The sequence below is a fragment of the Anneissia japonica genome, unplaced genomic scaffold (assembly GCF_011630105.1).
Source record: "Anneissia japonica isolate Jap-2015-1 unplaced genomic scaffold, ASM1163010v1 scaffold287773_len227377_cov100, whole genome shotgun sequence".
NCBI classification, from domain to species: Eukaryota; Metazoa; Echinodermata; class Crinoidea; order Comatulida; family Comatulidae; genus Anneissia; species Anneissia japonica.
In genome coordinates, this window is record NW_022719437.1 from 199974 (window position 1) to 214180 (window position 14207).

Genomic DNA, 14207 nt, shown 5'->3' on the forward strand with positions numbered 1-14207 from the left:
TACTTGTTCCAAAGTAAAAAAAAAAATAAATAAATAAAAATAAATAACAAAACAATTAAATAACAGAAACAATGAAATAAGAAAAACATTAAACAACACGAAACTAGGAAACTGCCTGTGGTTTCTTTTTTACCTTTTAGAAGCCTGTTGTTGAATCTTGAACTATGGCCTATTCTCACTGCGGTAAATAGAATGAGATAATTGTCTTTATTGTGTGTTTTGACTTTATTATTAGAGCTGTCAGGCGTGACAGAGACTCATGTAATCAAGAAGTTCATGTTATTTAAAGCCCCATTCCCGGCAAAATTTCACTAAAAACTGACTTTTTTCTAGAAAATATGCATTTGCATTACTCCAATTATTATAAATCATTGAAAAATATTGGCATGAATTTTAGTTTTACGCAAAAAAAATTAAAAAAATGAGAAATACAGACTATTTCTCATAAATATTACCATTTTCTCGACGAATTCATTGTTACTAGGCAAATTCAGAGGTTGTAGATCACATCCACTGGAATACTCTCGCTTTTGTGTATACTTTGTACAGTCAATATAGTGCGCCCTCTCTAATGAGATTAGTTTTTGTACTTCGCATCTCGCACAATGCGGTCGTTCGGTTAGGCTGAGATATGTTTGTTTAAGTGTCAAAATCTCAGTCTGAATCAGTTTTTTAACAAATTTGAAATAATTTCTGTGAAATATTATATTCAAAAGTGTCAATACTAGCAACGGAAAATATCATGTCGGCCGTTTTTATGTGTGATAACAGAACCTAAATCGAGGTAAGGCTAGGCCTAGCCTAGCAGCGTTGGATAGGCTAATGTTTTCGGTGCCTACGATATTTCTTCTCACGACCTATCGCAAAATCAACATGAAAAATTCATCCGCATTTATTTTTTGTGTGGAACACAAAAAAAAATCAAATTTTAGTCATATTTTACATTTTTTTTTCATTCTTAGGAATGTCTAAATTCAGTTAAACTAGCAATTCCGTATTATATTTATAAATTTTTATAACATTATACAAAAATTAGATTTTTCTTAAAAACTGAAATTTTGCCGGGAATGGGACTTTAACAACACTTTCAAGGATGAAGACACCAAGACGTATGTGACAATAATAAGCTGAATCAGATATAGGATTAATACAGTTGAAGATTTTAAAGCATTACCAGTTTTGTTTCCTAGATTCGCTTGATTTGTCCACTGTGTTATTAGATCTTATGAACATAGGCCTATACATGTGTACATTACTTTCAAGACCATCATTATTACTTTAAAAATATATTTATAACCAATCTTTACGAATTCATTTTATAAATGAATCGAAATGACTAATAGTCAGATTAATTATTAAGCTGTGTCACACTATCAAATTTCCATTGACAACTGTTCCCATATAATTATAGTCATGATGTGCCTATATTTGGTCATGATGTGATGTCATCATAACCATATTTGCATCTCGCATGTTTTTGGGAAATAAAATTTGATAATCTGGACAGAAATTTACATCACAATATTCATTTTTTTTTACCAGAAAGAAAGGTCACTCAGGCCCGTAGCCAGGAGGAGGGGGGGTATGGTTCGCCACCCCACCCCCTTTTCTAGCGAACCCCCATGTTTTCTAGCGAACCCCCTCGAATTTTTGAATGAGTCCCACCCGTTTTTTAAATTGTAGCCTGCGATACAAGCCTACATTCATAGAATATCTTAGCTTCAGAAGTTCGGAGATTTAAATTAAAACACAATTCCAGCAAACAATGATTTTACGATGGCACACATAAGGATGGAAAACATCGATAAAAACCCGGCTGCCGTCTCAACTTTCACTGGTCTTTGGCTGAATGTTTGTAAGAAACGTACCAACCGGTAACGAAACCGGTCGCCGTCTACCTAGAGTAAATGGTGCCACCAAACGAAGCTAAAGTTTTGCGACTTAATCCACCAAATGCAGATAAAGTTTTGCGACTTAATAACCTAATTGTGGGTTGTGTGGTTAGTAAATTCCATAGCCATACTGTCCATAGCACACACTAAACTATGTGCTGATGGAGAATTTTGGGGAAATGGACTCTCCTTTTTTTCATCCCAAACAAAATATTATTAATAAATCAACATAGTCCATCTCAGTCATCATAGCACTAAACTACAGAACGGAGTGCGTCAAAACGAGTGTTTGTTAATTTTTAGTGATAAAGAATCATGAAACGTTGTAGAATAACTGACTTTTTTTCGTCCGCTGTTGCAAAGAAGAAATCGACAGATAGTCCTGGTGGGTTATTGATTTTAAAATTAATTAGCCTAGCCTAGATGTTGACTAGCTAGGTTCGCTCCTCGTTCATTTAGATACAGAATTATACCCCGACGACAACAAACTAGTGTAGGCCTAGGCATAAGTACAATAGGACGTACTACAGGTAGGCCTATTAGGCCTAGGATTTTGTTGTAAAAGTTGAAGTGCATGTACAGGATGCGCCATAGGCCTATATTTAAAAAAATACATTTTGTTAATTATTATTGGTTGGCCTGGGATGGACCTAGGCAGGCAGGCCAGCTTTACCGTCGGAGGTCCTGGGATTCGATTATGACGTCCGTGCACGTTTACAAACGCCATTGATTAGAATGAAAATAGGCGCGCTGAATTTCGTTTTTTTGTTTTTTTTTGTTTTTATTGTTTTTTTTTTTTTTTTTTTTTCTTTTTTTATGAAAGATAGAATTTATCGAACATTTATCTACATAAAAACAAGAATAATAATGTAAAAATTGTATTTATAAACATGCATATAATTCATATTTCATTTGTAGACAATAAATATTCAGTAAGATATACTAAAAACGATTATTAATTCTGAAATGTGCATCTCAGCTATTATTAATCAGTAGGCTATGTACTATGTTATAATAATTTCGAATTATGCTATATTTTGGGCTCTGACTTAATTTAACGATAGCCCTATCAGTAGTAATGACAGTATTTGTGCTTTTTTTTAGCCATGTAGTAAAATAGTACTCTTTTTATAAAAGTCAAGAAGAAGTCGTATAAGAACAAGAGGAGGAGGAAAAAGAAGAATAGCTTTTTTCTTTGTTTTATAATAATAAACGTGTTGAGTATATTGATATTGATTATGCGATGAGGTTTTTTTTTTTTTTTTATGTCTTTCGGTGTGATTTAAACATGCCAATTCTCAGAAAATATTTTCTAATTTATATATTACCACCTTTTCAGTACATAGATCTTTTTCAAAACATAGGTCAAACTGCTTTTATAACATTATTATAGACCCATTAGACGCATAAACTGCTCTGGCTTCGCCTCCGACCCCACCGTGGCCCCAGGCACCTGAACCCCACCAGGGGTGGTGCCAGGGGGGATGGCCCCCCTCAGGGAGAAAAAGCACAATTCGTCGGGGAGAAAAAACATTATATGTATTTTTTTACATTAGTAGACTCTAATATCGATTTAATAAGCCTTTGAAACCCCTGATTTGTCAAAATGTTCGGGGGCTTCACCCCCAGGACCACTTTTGAAACCTATTAATTGAAGCTCGACCACGCCCACTTTGCTTTCGTCGGGAAAATCTGACCCCTCGTCGGGGCACCTCCCCCCCCGGTCGGGGGCCACGCCCCCCACCTCCCCGTCGTGCAAATCCTGGTGCCACCTCTCGACCCCACGCCCAGAGAACCTCTCCCTTGAAATGACCTGGCTACGGGCCTGTCACTGTATTAATTTACTTTGCTTGATATTCAGAAAGCAAGCATAATAGTTCCTTATAGGATTGTTGTGAATACTTTATTTATTAAATAATTTATTGTTCATTATTTTCAACTTAAACACAAAAATTAGTGTTTCATTTTAATCAATGATAATACATATTTTTAGCCTTTTGACATTATGGGAGCAAATTTGGATACCGAATTAGCTAAACGTTTTGGCATCATGAATATGAGACTGTGTTGTGTGTTATTTCTCTAAAATCAAAAGTCTGGTTTCAGAACCAATCCATAGTAAACCTTTAGCAAAAGATGCTGACTGAATAAAAAATGATAGTCCTATTTCTATAATTAAATTTTAAATTTATTTATGAATATTATTTTTATAATAATATTACAATTATTGAAGAGGAGTTAAATAGCTGGGTGTGTGAAAGATCTCAGAGCTCGAAAACTCAGACCCCGAAAACTTTAACCCCCTTACTAGATTTCTAGACAGTAATACCTTTATTCGAAAGCCAACATCATTATATAGAACTGACTAATTATGCAATTGTTACCATTATCATCTAGTCCCTCATTAAATTTATCTCGTAATGAAAAACAAGATTTTAATTAGCCTCCCAAAAGGAGGTTAGGCCTATCTTTTTAGTTGTGTTCTTTTACATGTTGTCGTAGTTGTTGTCACTGTCATTGTTGTTAGAAGATTGTTTGTTATAAGATGCGGTGATAAGATGACGAAGCCTATTGTTTTTGGTACGTGTGGGAATATGCTATTTGATCATTTGCATAATTAATATTTTAATAATCCGATAATTTAGTTACCACGACAACTTAGATTTGGTACTGGTAAGTCTGATTAATTTTAAACTTGGCAGAATGCAAGATATTATAAGAAGACCGTAACAGTAAGTGAAGTTTGATACCGGTAAATCTGACTGGGAACCATTCCTTAAGGAGGCTATGCTTTTACTGCGCCGCGTACTAAAAGCTTAGTATTTTTAGTTCAATCATAGAGCAAACAAAATCGAATAAACAAACAGTGTACGTGTAGAGGCTATTCACACAAATATATGTGCTATGCCCATATTATTATCATGCCCATATATGGGATCATCGCTCAAAATTGTAACATGAAATTTGACATGAAGTGGCAATGTAACGTGCAAACAATTGTGAAAAAGCCACAGAGGAGAATCTATTTGTTTGCATAAGCTTAAATAATTTGGAATGCATCTGACTAAAATAATATCATTTTATAGATCAGTAATAGAAAGTATCCTAACATTACCTATAGCTGTAGGGGGCGCTACCAAAAACAACATACACAATAACACAATAGTAAGGACTGCAACGCGCATCATTGGTTTGACACAAGTGCCTCGAGAGACCATATTTCTGTAATCGGCTTCTTAAAAAGGCAGAAAATAATATTAATAAGGTCAACCAAACATATCCAGCCTCAAGTCTATTCCAATTGATGCAGAGTGGTCGACGCTTTCGATCATTAAAAGGCCAATAATGTGTCGAAGTGCTTCTACCATAGAGCAATTAGGACTTTAAACACTATAGGTATCGTAACTTGTATACATTGTATCTTTGTATGCGTTTATTTTGCCTTTTGAAAAGCGTTTTACCAACGGAGCAAACAAATTGCTATTTATATGTGGTACTTGTAAGGAGGTAAAATTAATAAGGTGTCAGATTTTTAGCGTTGGTGATAGGTTGAAATATTATTGGGGTCAGGGGATGTCTGTTTCTCTGTTTCTTTGTAACCATATTAAAAAACGCTAGAGAAACATAAAAATCTGTTTCAATGATATACAAAACAAAATACATCTTTATGTCATAACACAAAATAATCATTAGCACCGCATCACAGTTGTTGATTGTTGAGATTTAAAAATGCCGTATTCCCTTATCATCATTTTTGTGCTGCCTACTGGCAATTTTTGTATTTGTTTACATGGGTTGCGAGTATCTTCCTGGGACGTCTCATTTAGTATTATGTCCCACTTCACCGCTACCATCTATGAGAAGGGAAGTCATTGTAATGTGTAGGGTATTTTTTTTTATAGTTATTTTCACTATTTAAGAAGATTCAGATATGCCGGTTTGCTACCCAAGGGAGTTCAGCGAATTGTGAGTTTGATAAGAATATTGTTTAAAGTTATATGAATTGTATTGTCATTGTATTAGCATCATGGGATTATGTTGTTGCAGTCCTAGCCAATGTTTTAATAGGTCCATGGCTTTACACTGCAGCCATTTTCCGCTAACTATACAGAGTAGGCGGGTCAGTGAAGTAGGCCTAATCATTTTTAACTTAATTTCATTCATAACGTCAGAATCATATGAGGCCGCTAAGCCCAAAGGAAAGCTTAATTGATACTACTGTTTAATCATAATACTGTAATGATATATATTTTGAATGATATAGAGTTTAGCATAGTTCTTAGTTAATTGGCGTTAATTACCGAGTACAGTAACATTACTCGACGAGTTACTTTATGGTAACCGCATGTTAGTTTATGCCTGAACTCGAGCGTTCCTACGGAGGGCGCTCTATGCCTATGTTTATATAGATACAGTACTGGAATTATATAGGAGTAAAATAACTCATTTTCGCCAAAAATGTCAGTTATGCCCTTTTGCCATGGGGTGGGGGGCAGTAATACATGCTGAGTTTATTAATATTCTCTGTTTATTCACAGTTACCGTTTGTTCTTTGAGTGCTTAATAAAAAAAAAAGTAGAGTTTGAATAGCAGTCTATTTGTTTCTTTTGTGGTTGCTTAAAAGACAAGTGGTTATCTAGCTGGATAACGGTACAACTGAGTTACCGGTTTGGCGCAGCGGGAACGGTTTGATTTCCCAACCATGAGGTCGGGGTTTCAATCCCTCGCTGTGCATTTCTCCTGTGTGCTTGAGCAAGACACTTTATCTGCATTGCTTCTCTTCACCAAAGAATAATATTAACCTGGTGGGGTTGCCTGCTCCTGCCCTAATTACCAGCAAACAAATCTGCTATACAACAGTGTCACGATCGGTCGTTCGTAAATGGCTCTCAGTTTTAACGTTATGATTTCACGATTTTAACCGGTTTTTTTTTAACCAAAATCTGATCCTGCTGTCTTGAGATTAAAGTTGGTGACCCTGATTATTGATATATTTTGTTATTTTAGAAGTTTTATACGTGATTGTGGATCGTTTTTGTAAAGGATCTGCTAGGCCTGAAACCATTTAAAACCATTGTACTTTTACTGGACTTGAAAGGTTCCTAGCCCTGCACCACCTGGATTCTTTCCGAAGCCTAGCCCGCCACCTGGAGTTAAGATTTGCTGTGGTGGGCTAGAGCTTGGAGTTTCAATCTGTTTGCCGGTTAGTACGACCCAGTACGAAAATATCGATCTAAGCTTAGAAAGCAGAAGGTATGGCCTCTCCTGTTAGACCGCCTCGATCAAGCATATTTCTTAAGATAATGCCTGCTTTTCTGCTATTTTTATTTACGCTGTTGTTTTTCCGAAGGCCAACTTCCAACGTTTACCCGGATGACAGCGTAATGTGCCACCACAAGCCATCCTCGAAAGCAACAGTCTACGTTACGGGATCACGGTGTTTCTCTGGTCGGTCAGTGAGTTACTACTCAAATTATTCATGCTGTGCATCGTTCCAACCAAAACTGACTCAATTTGGAGATGTCGAAATAAACCCTGGCCCACCACTACAAACAAACTCGAAGGTCTGTGGACAAAAAGGCAAACAGACTGGTAAGCAACATATCTCTATGTATGACCACAACATTAGAAGTCTAAAAAACAAAACAAAAAATGAAAAAAAAATGGATATTTTGCACTCAAGTATGCAGACATATATGTTAAACAATTTCTACGATGTAGTATCCTTCTCGGAGACTTGGTTGAAGGACTTTGTTCTTGATTCAGAAATTGCGGTCCCCGACTACAAACAATATAGACGTGATAGGCAAGACGGCAGACGTGGAGGAGACGTTCTTATGTATATCTCAAACCGATTGAATAGTCGTAGACTATTTAATCTGGAAGATGATATTAACGAAATAATATGGGTTGAAGTGATTACATCTCGATCATCGAAATTACTTGTTGCTGTTTACTATCGTCCACCAAATCTTACACGGGACTCTGTCGCACATTTTGTTGGAGCCTTGGAGTCTTCCATGAGGTCCTATCCTGATCATAATCTCTTGATTGTGGGAGATTTCAATTTCTCGGACATACTTTGGTATCCTGATGGTACATATAAAGCACCTGCAAACTCCATATCTGAACTGTTTACGGACACTGTTGTAGATGGACATAACCTCAAACAATGTAACTTAAATGTTACTTGTAATAATAAAATCCTGGATTTAATACTGTGTAACAATAATGACTTGGTAAATGAGACAAAAACTGGCCATAATGTTTTTCATTCTGACCACGAGTCAGTCCCCTTTAAACTAAAATTTGACGGTAATATTGATTTTGTAAATCAATATACCAGATACCACTTCAACTATAGAAAAGCAAATTTCGAAGAAATAAATGAAACATTTAAGTGGATTCTTGGGATGTTCTATTAGGTTTTAGTGACAATATCAACGATAGGCTTGACATATTTTATGATGTTGTTTATGCTACAGTTAGAGACCTTGTCCCAGTTGTAAAAGTTAAAAAGAAAAGACCTCCTTGGTTCGATAGACAATTAGTAGCCGCTTTTAAAGATAAATAGCGTTTTCATAATATCTGGAAGAAGTCTCCTTCTGTCATTAGCAGGCAAAATGTCTGCGTTGTGAGAACGTATTATAAAAAATAATGAAGAATAAGTACAAAGCTTACCTAACATCATTGTCCGTCAGATATAACTACAAACCCCAAAAGATTCTGGTCATGGTTAAAAAATAAGAGAGCATTAAAATTAATTTCTTCCACCATAACCAATGATGCCAATGAGGTAGCAGAGACTCCTCATGCCAAAGCTAGTATGTTTAATAACTATTTTGTTTCCAACTTTTCAGACTTCAGGGATGCTGAACCGGCGGTGCATCAATGTCTTCCTGAAGTAAACGCTGATGTCCTGAACAACATCAGTATTCAGCAGGAGGAAGTTGACCAGATCTTGAGGTCACTCGACGTTCGCAAGGCCGCGGGAAATGATCCTATTAGTAACAAAATTCTTAAGTTCTGTTCAGCTTCTTTATCTTTTCCGATCACCCATATATTCAAATTTTCATTACAAACCGGTGTTTTTCCAGAAAAATGGAAAACCGCCAACGTTGTCCCTATACACAAATCAAACTCAAGATCGAAAGTTAACCATTATAGACCAATTTCATTACTCCCAACCATATCGAAAGTATTTGAGCGTCTGGTTCACAAGCAACTCTTAAACCACATTCATCCTTTTATTGCTACTAAACAACATGGCTTTATATCCGGTAGATCATGTGAGACAAATTTGGCTACACTTATGTCTACCGTATATGAAGCCATAGAAAATAAAAAGCAATGTGATATCGTTTATACTGATTTCACTAAAAGCTTTCGATAGAATACCTCACAATCTTCTTTTATTTAAACTTCATCAATTTGGAATTTGTGATAATCTTCATACCTGGTTTAAGACTAGAGTTACTTGTATGGGAGACTCCAGAGAGTGGTATTTGAGGGGTCTGAATTTAGTCTCCTCCCTGTCCTCTCTGGATTCACCCATGGCTCCATACTGGGCCCAATCTTATTTAACATTTACAATAATGAAATCCCACGGCTTTTCTTAAATTCCCAATGCCTTGCTTTCGCCGACGACTTCAAGATCTACAAAATCATCAAAACTCAGGAGGACTCGCGCGCGCTTCAGGAAGACATTGATCCTCTCCTTCCAATGGACCACCGTTTGGAAACTGTCCCTGAAGCCTGAAAAATGTAAAATTTTGTCATGTTTCTTTAAAGAAAAACCTTATAATATATGATTATAAAATTGATAGTAACATTTTAGAAAGGGTAAAAGCACATCGTGATCTTGGTGTCCACATTGATGGAAACTTAACCTTTTCCACCCATGTGGACACCATTGTTAAAAAAGCAAACCGGCTGCTTGGACTAATGTGGAGAAATTGCAAACGTCTCACACCATCAGCAAAATTTACTCTATATACATCAATAATTACTTAATCCCTTGATTTCTGTTCAGTTATCTACAACTCAATATCTCATACTCATTCTATTAGAATAGACCGGATTCATGAAGTTCATTGGCCCAGCTGCCGGTTCGCTTAAGACCAACTCAGACAGCGTCGGCCGACGCAGCCCGACCCGATTTATCGTCGGGGACAGTCTTAAGCCGTCGTGAGAAATGTCTTGGAAATATTAAACACGTTTAATATTCTACTACGCGACTGCCCCCGACGCACACCATCGCGTCTGCGTTCAACTCACACAGACCTGACGCGACAACAAATCGCGTCGGGCTGCGTCGGCCGACGCTGTCTGAGTTGGCCTTTAGTTGCGAAAAAATTTTACCATCGACTAGACGAAAACGAAACGATCTTATTTTTCTATTTAAATGTTTAAACTGTAAGTTTGATTGTAACCGTGTTTCGAATTTTTATGTTCATGTTCCTGTGCGAGGCTTCGTATCAATCATTTGTTAAAAGTTCCGTACTCTCGTGTTAATGTTTGTACTAATGGTATTTTTCATCGTGTTGCACTTTATTATAAAAATCTAGTTCAAATTCTTCCTAATATTGGTATTTTTAATTGTAATATTTCTATTTTTAATCTTATACTAAATACCGGTTTTTAATATATTATTACGATTTTTTTATACTTTTTATGTTTTTTTTTTTAATCTTATATATTTTTATGAATGATATTGTATATTTTTATGGCGACTCTGTTATTGGTGTTTTTGATACACTGTTGAGTCTTGAATAAATAAATAAATAAATCAATTAGCATGTGGAACCGATAACCAGGGAAAAAACTGCGCTATATAACCGCAAAGAAGAGGCACATTATAAATGTCCGTGCAAGTACGTACGGTATCATCATCATCATCAGTATCATCACTGTAATCATTACACCATGAATTTGTCGTAAATTCAGGGTAGATTTAAGTCTCGTTTGAAAAATAAAATTTCTATGGTTAGACATGTTGTAGGCCTACCACTAAACAGATAATGTTAAAGGACACTGAGCTGCAAGCGTGCTGGGAGGCAATAGTCCACTCAACTACATTTCTGTCGCGGTTCATGCTCATCATCTTGAATTTCACTCAATATTTCCAGAGCCATTGCAAACGCGTCTCATCGAGTCGGTAGCCTTGTAGTTGAAGTACTGGCTGTTAATCTCTGAAATTGGTTTCAGCCTGTACCCAATATCAAATCCTAACAACAGAAACATAAGAAAAAAATCACTCATCAACACACAACTTTGCCGCACCGAAAGTTACCAGATTTCACCAATCCCATATTACCAGGTTGCTCAATACCTGATCCTCTCCGGTTCGTCGTCTGTCCTACTTTTTGGACCAATGCCCCATCGGCTTACAGGGCCCGATTGCCAAATTGTTGGGGGTTTTTTTACAGAATAAGCATTTAAAAAAAAAATTCTTTTACTTAAATTGTGATGTAATTTGTAAATATTCATTTTTTTAAATTTTTAAATACATATATTAATATTTTTTAGCAATTTCATACTTTTTTTAGATTTACATTTTTGTAAATGCAATAATTTTATCCTTTCGCTACTTATTTTGTATTCTTTTGTACATGAATAAAATAAAAAAAAAAACAAAAAAAAACAAACAAACAATTTTGAGGGTTTGTCCTGTCCCTAAAATGATGAAAGACAATAGTAGCATTAGCTGTTATACATTTGATCAATAATATTTTCGAAATCAAGTATCAGATGTAATGTATTTTTGCATTTCGTTGTCTTGCGAACAAATAATTATTCTAACGGGACATTTTTTGTGCCAAAGTCATTTTTAACATATTAAAAAAATATTTAAAGTTAATTTAGGGAAGATACGTTTGTAAATAAAGTCAATATTTTGTATCAAGTGTCCATCTATTCCGAACGTATGCTTGAACATATTGTATTGTTTTAATTTGGAATATGAATTATTTTTTTCAAACAATTTTGTGCGTTCTTTATCTGTCAATCAATCAATTAATCTTTATTCCAAAATACCCAATCTATTTTTTGCAAAGATACGTTTGTAAATAAAGTCAATATTTTGTATCAAGTGTCCATCTATTCCGAACGTATGCTTGAACATATTGTATTGTTTTAATTTGGAATATGAATTATTTTTTTCAAACAATTTTTGTGCGTTCTTTATCTGTCAATCAATCAATCAATCTTTATTTTCCATCGATGAAACAGCAAATAAAGATGGAGGAAATACAACAAAGGCAAGGCCTGACAATGTGTTGTATCACCTTTAACAAAAAGACAATCAGAGGCAATATAGAATATTAAAAAACATTAAAAATAAACAAAAATCAAAACAAATTGCATTACGGCAGATACACATAGACCCACCCACCAATATGAAATACATGTTGCCAAAATAAACAAGTAATCGTTATTTAAGTCACAGTAATGCCATGAAGTTAACTTGCATTAAGAGATTGGATGCGCTTAGAAATCTGTGTAATCTAAAGCTCTGTGGACAAAATCAAATGTTTATTGAAAGAAAAACTGTTGTATGCCCATATTTAGTCATAACGTGCCTATATATGGTCATGCTGTGATGTCATTATGACCATACTTAGGCAAATCACATGTTTTTGTTAAATTAAGTTGTATAGCCTGGTCAGGGCTTAAGTTCATTTTCATTAAGTTTACTAAGTCACAGTGTGTTCAGGGATAGGCCTATTACACATTTTTCACTGTCATATCAATTTCTATGAAACAGTGATTTGTTATTTGTATGCTTAATTCTTAAAGTAGACTTCATAACTGAACGAAAGGAAGGAATGGTAAACCCACAATCACAAATTGGTTACGATGAAGCACGGCATTATTTTGATCAGATAGGATAAAACGATTAGCTTCAACGCAACGCTTTCATTGGATAAATTAAACGCTTAGCCACAACGAACTTTGTTGGTTGGTTGCGTTAAAGCGCTTAGTCGCGATGTAGGCGTCGTGGTTGGTTGTGATAGAAGCCCAATGTACGCAAAGTATTTTAAATGGCAGTCTAATAAGCCAATTCGTAGTTAAAACTTCGCATACTCGAATCTAGTAGCCATCCTTATAAGGACAAGAGAACTTGCTTAAAGTATAGATAATGCAAAAAAAAAAAAAAAGGCGAAAGAGGTGCAGCGTACATATAGTAACATAAATTATAATGATAATAATATTAATAATAATAGTAATAATAATAATGATAATAATAATAATAATAATAATAAAAATAATAATAATAATAATAATAATAATGTTGATTTTTCAAAATTTTTATTTTTTTGTTAAGCAACCATACGTACATCATACAAATTACTTAACTTACTCTAATGGTACCCCACACCAGAAATTGTTTTTTAACGATAATTTATTTATGTATTATATATCAATGCTGTGGCGGATCTAGGGGTGTGAATAGGGTGGCTAGCCACGTACCTCCCTTCGGTGACCTCGAAAAAAAAATCTAGTCACTCGTCTTGTGTGTGCTTCTCATGTATACATGTTACATGTAGTAGTACTCTGGTAAACATACACTTTCTATTTTAAGCTTAACTTTTTTCAGATGTCATCCAAGAACGTCTAGCCGTCAACTAATTCCAAAAAGTCTCAAATGGAAGGGGATGCCTCTCCCTAAACATATGATCAAGGAGGGACACGTCCCAAAATATTGTTAAAGGGGTGAGGGTTGGTCCCTCATTCGTCCAAAATGTAACAATATCATAAGTCAAGAAGATGCCTGAAAATTGTTAAAATGAGCTGCATAGGCCTAATGACCCAGGTTTTAACGAATCTATCTCTGCCCACAAACATCCGAAAAACTTATAATACACGACCCTTGTGCGCGTGCCTTTATAATAACTTGAGAAGTATGAAAAAAAAGCGTGTAATAATAATAATAATAATAATATTGGTTTTCGGCACAAGGTAAAGTAAATTAAAAATGCATCAATGACAATTGAGTTTTATTTTCAATAGAACATGACAGCAATTAATTTGATCGATGATGATGAAGTTTATTATAATAACAGAGTGTCATTTCCGGTAATCAAGAGGTACTATTTCCCCAAATGTTCCCACCTCAGCCCTTATGTGGACTAATGACTTTGAAGTAGGTAGGCCTAAATTAAGTACATCAAAGGCAATGTTTTTAATATTTATTTTCTATTGTACATCACACATTAGTTAGACATCTATGGTTTCCGAAAATCATGAGAAATTTGTTGCCGCTTCATTTTTACTACGGTATATAATGGTGATGTGTGTCTCTTATACACATCT

At 35.2% G+C, this 14207-nt stretch overlaps 1 protein-coding gene across 1 annotated transcript in view; it reads left to right on the forward strand.

Moving 5' to 3' along the window:
- Positions 1 to 770: 770 nt before the first annotated feature.
- Positions 771 to 14207, forward strand: part of LOC117110898 — a 23621-nt gene continuing 10184 nt past the window's right edge. The window contains exon 1 of the mRNA XM_033253728.1: positions 771 to 784. The gene's annotated coding sequence lies outside the window, so the exon portion shown is untranslated. The remainder of the gene's footprint in view (positions 785 to 14207) is intronic.